The sequence below is a fragment of the Sinohyriopsis cumingii genome, chromosome 15 (genome assembly GCF_028554795.1).
Source record: "Sinohyriopsis cumingii isolate HCF-2022 chromosome 15, ASM2855479v2, whole genome shotgun sequence".
NCBI classification, from domain to species: domain Eukaryota; kingdom Metazoa; phylum Mollusca; class Bivalvia; order Unionida; family Unionidae; genus Sinohyriopsis; species Sinohyriopsis cumingii.
In genome coordinates, this window is record NC_142975.1 from 68,896,622 (window position 1) to 68,902,683 (window position 6,062).

Consider the following 6,062-nt stretch of genomic DNA (forward strand, 5'->3'; position numbering starts at 1 on the left):
GAATAAAAACACGCGAACGAAAGGTTTACTGTGTTGATCTTATTTTGTTGTGAAATGACGACAATAATTTGCGTCGTAAATATAATGCAGAAAGTCAGGTGCGGTGCGATTAATTCTTTTGGAGCTCAAACAGTGTTATTTGCATGGAGAATGGCGTGAAATATAACATATAGCATAGAAATAAAACGTATACTCTATAAATTGTTTTCGTATGCTTTTGACTCAATTGTGACTTTTTTGCCAATAAGGACTAAAGCTTGTAACGATTTCCGAGCTGAGTATGAGTAAAAGACGATGATGTCACATGAAAATAGATAAACCATGCTACATCTGCGCTGAAAATTAAAAGTATAGGGACCTATTCAAGCTGCATCATCATAAATATTTGACTAGCAAGTGAATAGTTTGTTATGTTCGTCATGGAAATACCATGACCAAAAGTTTTGACAACGTGGTGTGTGTAGTAACTGCCAGTGTGACGTCACGTGCAGTCTCTAAAGGCAGCTTACTTTGATAATGACAGTACTATAGTTTCAAGCAGTTTATTTCGTAGAAAAAAAAAATAATACCCGCATTTGTGTGGAGTTTATATATATATCACGCGTCTTTAATATACTATATTATAATAAATAAAATGCAGTATGGACTTCATCTTTTCATAGGCGATATATCGAATTAACTGATGAAAAAGGATTCAATTTGTTAATTAATATGTAAGGAGAAAGGCCTTTTGGTCTTGATTCACATTGGTTGGGTACGTACTAGACAATAATGGCCACCTAACCGGGTCTTGTTAAATGCGTCTCAGTATATAAGCTTATAAGATGTCTAATATACTGTCGCTGTCTTCTACAGAGGGAACTGTTCTCCCGTTTAGTGTTGCTTGGTTCGGTACATTACCCAAGTCGAGGCGAGGACACCATACGCATGTGAAGTTATATGATGACGGCACGTGTCAATAGTGTCAGCGGAAATAGGTACAAGTCTTTCACTCTTTGTGATGTGATGTGATTTTTGATTTTTACGTAGCTTTAACAATTTTTCAGTCATATCGCTACAATGTCTGCAATGTGGCAGTTTATAGTGATGTCTAGCACTGGGGCATCATGCCGCAGACATGTAGCATGATGTCCCACCCAGTCACATTATCCTGACACCAGGCCGACCAGTCGTAACACTAACCTCATAATGCTGAACGCCAAGCGAGGCAGCTGTTAGTACCATTTTTTAAGTCTCTGGTATGACTCGGCCGGGGATCGAACCCACAACCTCCCGCATCTTTCACTCTTTACCACTGCATATATATATATATATATATATATATATATATATATATATATATATATATATATATATATATATATATATATATATATATATATATATATATATATATATATATAACACATATATTTACCTATTCTGTAGACAGTGGTTACATAGTTATATCCTGTTTGCCGATAGGTGTCAGTAATAGCGTCGGCCATTAAGGTGTTAACGAAGCCTGATTTCCGAGCATGCAAACTTTGTACTTTTGACTGGTTATGACAAAAGATCTGTTAACCTTACATTTATTTCAAATTACTTAATAATTCATCTCATGTAACTAGCACAACCAATACGATCCGAGTGTCATTTGAAAGCAGATTTGTAATGCACAAATTGATCAGTTTTATATATTACTCTTAATGCTCTATCGAGAGACCATCTCTCTGGAGATTCTGTAATTGTAATAACTTAGTGCTATAAAGAGTTTCATGTTTTGCTGTGTGCATCTAAAAGGAATAAATTAATTTAAATATTTATGGTGTGATGCTGTAAATAAATATCTCAAAACAAATAGCATAAACTGACGGATAAATCAATATAATATAACCTTGATACATGTAATATATGCAGTATAAACAATTTATCTACTTCATTCGTTCTTCCATTCACTTTTTCCTCAGTGATCATAATTACACAGACGTACTGATACGAACTCAATATTCTGATACAAATATTATATACACTGAATTAACTATTAAATAATCAAGTATGACACGATGCAGTGGTTTTGACAATAATATAGCAATCAATAGTTTTGGTTTGTTTCTTAGAGAAGGTGTGTTTTACGGGAATGGGTGATGTTGATAAGAATTTTCCAATTGACGGCATGGTTCGTTTCTTTAATTACTGAGTAAACAAGGTTACAGTATTTGCATGATAGAATCAATTATGATTCAAGTGAGGATATCGTTGATACTTCCCCCATTTTGTATGTAACTTTGTTTGTTTGCCAGGGTTTTAAGATACCTGGAAAAAATAGTTAATCTGTTTGTTTTTTTTTTTTTTGTAGTTGATACTATTAATAGCTGTGATACAATTAGGAATAATGTGTTGTGATGACATGACTAAATGTACCTTTCCAAAATAATAATTCAAGAATTAAGAAAATGTTGTCCTATGTTCTTCTTAAGGCCAAACAATAAAGTATCCGATTTCATTGCCATTCAATATTTAACATCAAAAAGAGGTTTAAATGCTAACAAAGGGTAGTTATATATATATATATATATATATATATATATATATATATATATATATATATATATATATAATAGACGCATGTTGATTAGTTAATAGTACATGAAAAGGTACATTTAGTCATGTCATCACAACTAATTACGTGGAGAACCAGTGACATTGTTAACTAAATTACGTGGAGAACCAGTGACATTCAAAATATGAATAATGATAACGTGGAAAAAATATGAAGCTGATTTTCAGTCCATGACCATGATCTAAAATATAAATACATCGTTCAAGAACTACAGGCTGTCGTACAGCATGCTAAATTGCCGCAAGCCCGCTGGGCGGATGCATCTAAATTCACAGAAAATTGAGAGTAGCCAGTCCTTCTTGTCGTTTGATTTTTGGGTATGTAGAGAAAATGTAATCTATAAATTGCAATATTTTCTCATATTAAAATAAATAAAATAAATCACGTGAAAAAAAATGGTTTCTGATGGTGACTCAAGAATCTGGAACATAGCAATCATATTTGCTTGACTCGGGTCTCAATTATTACTTCCGGGTCAGTACCTATAAATATAGTCCCAGTCTATTTTTAGAGCATTTTCCATATATCTCAAAAATTGCTGGATAACCTCAGACAAGAACTTCACCTTGAGTTCGTCATTGCTAATACATTAGATTCACATATGAGTTATTAGCATTTGGACATACTAGAAAGTTCGGTCCTGACATAAAACGTAAGGACTTTATAGGAAAAATATAAGATAAATAATTGTGATCTAAAACCTGCTTGGTCAGATGACATGGGAATAACTCACATATAATCTTTGTATAATAGACGCTTGGAGCTACAGTTTCAAAATCCGCTTTCAGCAATGTGATGTCTGATGACACGTGCTACTGTCAGGTATCACAGTATCAATTATTTTCCAATAAAATCAATGGCAATATTTGGTGAAAGAGCTAATTTTTATTCCTATTGCAGCATCAGTTTCACACACTGTCAAAGACAGCAATGTAAAATTGTCAATTTGACAAGGACAGAACAATTTATACCACTGCATTTAAGCGAGTTAACTCTGCTGGAAATAGAAGAGTTATCCATTCTCAACTAATACATTTTCAAATGATGTGCATCAGCATAAAATACCAAATATGTTTCGGATATGAATTAACATATTCTATAATGTTGTCAAGAGACTCAGCTCTTTTTTAAAGCCTGACCGAAACTACAATCTTTACATAATTCACCGATAACAACTAGAGTTGCTGTATATTTCTGAAAGCAATGATGCCCACATGTTGAGCTCGGCCCAGTGGGCATATGCAGTTGGTACCGTTATACCTCCGATTCTCAACGTCAACCTGTGAAGTTATTGGCATGCGTCAGAGAGGCTTGTTTCAATTGTAAGTAAATGAAAAGAGCATTCAGCAATAGGATGCATGTTATGACCAAGAGAATGATGTCAATTGTTTATCTTCATATTCATAATGTATGCATTTTATACAGTTCAAGCAATTCACAACTGGAACTCATTTTTTTGGCGGACCAAATGACATTACCTACACACATGTTCTGTACTTTGGATATCATAACATCATCTTAGGATTCTGGGCGTAGTTCAGTTGCTGTCATTGATAACCAGTAAATGAATGAGGATCCTCATTCTGGTTGTTACTATGAATCAGACTGGTTGTCAATGGCAACATCAGATTCTTGATGCCCAGCCTCTAGATGAGGTATATATTGAGATCGATCAGCTGGACAATTAACAGCAATGTGGTAAATAAAGTGTGGCAATGTTATGGTGAATTTAATGAATTTTATATGTGATATAAATACATTATTTTGCATTTTTCTTTTTTTTGATGCAATCAGTATAAAAAGTAAACAGCTTTTAAATTTTATTCAAAGGCTGCATAAAAGCGATTCACAAAACTATTCACTCAACTAATCATTATTCCTGGACAACATTCGGAACATGTTCATCTAGAAAGCTACATATAAAACCTTTCTTCACAGAAGATTTACTGCAAAATTTACAAACGTCAGCTGGTCTATTCGTTTTTATGCCATATGGATGAAGTAAAAACCAGTACATCTGTCACATTATTTAAATATACATATTTTGAAGATGCAGTTTTCACAATCATCTAGTAGTGGCTGAAATTAAATTTCACAGATAAATGTTACAAACTCTTCCGCTTTGATGTACCTCGATGGGTATGACAGCAAGTAAGGAAAAACTCTTGTAAAGTGTTACACTTGTGGCAGACAAAACTCATCAAGTACACGGAATAAAGAAACACAACTTACCAAAGGGACAAACATTGCGTGAATAAATGAAAAAAAAAAAAAGAAGAAAAGATTACAATGAAAAATAGACCGAAAATTATATGAGGTGTGGCATAATAGTATGCAAATAATCGCCGTGTTTTCACATGAAAGCTAGTTTGATGTACGTTGTACATTTTATGATAGATAAAAGGACTTCAGAACAGCACACTACCATGATCCTGCAACTTAGTTTTACGCTTCAGAGAATCATGATATTGCAAAATATTTAATAAGATAAAAATTTACTCCGCTAGAAAAGACGTTTGTGACATTCAAGCCACAATGTGACACCAAAGGTTGAATCATATAGGATGGGCAGTGTGTGTGGCAATGGAAAGTTGCGTGACGTTCTACTGTATTTAACAGAAATAAATGTATCAGATATATTACGTGTCCGAGTTCACATTAAGTTCCAGACTGCTGTCTCAATGTACCTTTACATGATGACGATGCATTAAAATCCACTAACAATAGCATCGATATTAAACAATTTAATTTTAAAATTCCACCTCAGCATATCTGGGAATACCTTTAGGAAAAGCAAAACTAATACTTGATAGATAACGGATCAGAGGAAAATAAAACTAAACAATTGTTTCTGAGCCTATATATACTGTTTTTTTCATTTGCTTACTGACGAAACCATACTAGTCAATCAGTTCGTATGAAATACAGGAGAACATGCAAGCTGATGATATGAATTCAATAGACAAAGAAATACAATCAGTCGTCAATTAAGGGTTAAAGCTACAAGCTGGACATATTTCGTCCTGTCAGATAACAACTGATTAACTAATTAGTAAATGACTAGACTGAATTAAATCACAATGTGAGTCCGCCAGTAATATCACGTATTACTACCGCTAGTTTGCTGGCTAACTGAAACAATAAGTAATGCAAACCTCTTCGAATTATGATTTTTTTTATAATGGAGTGGGAGGAGAATGCGGAGTGGGTGGATAAGATGATGGAGGGGAGAGGTAGAGTAGATCAAGGTGGCATAGGTCCAGATGAAGTAGAAAAACAACATTTCTTACCAAAATTGCTATAGCTAGAGATAGTAATGATATAGATGCTATTATTGCACCATTTTCTTTAAACGCTATTTTAAGTTTTTCAATAATATAAATTTATATATGATTTCTGAGGGTAACTGATAGTTCAAGCAAATAATTTATTATGTGTTTCTTTTAATGTGGGAAACACA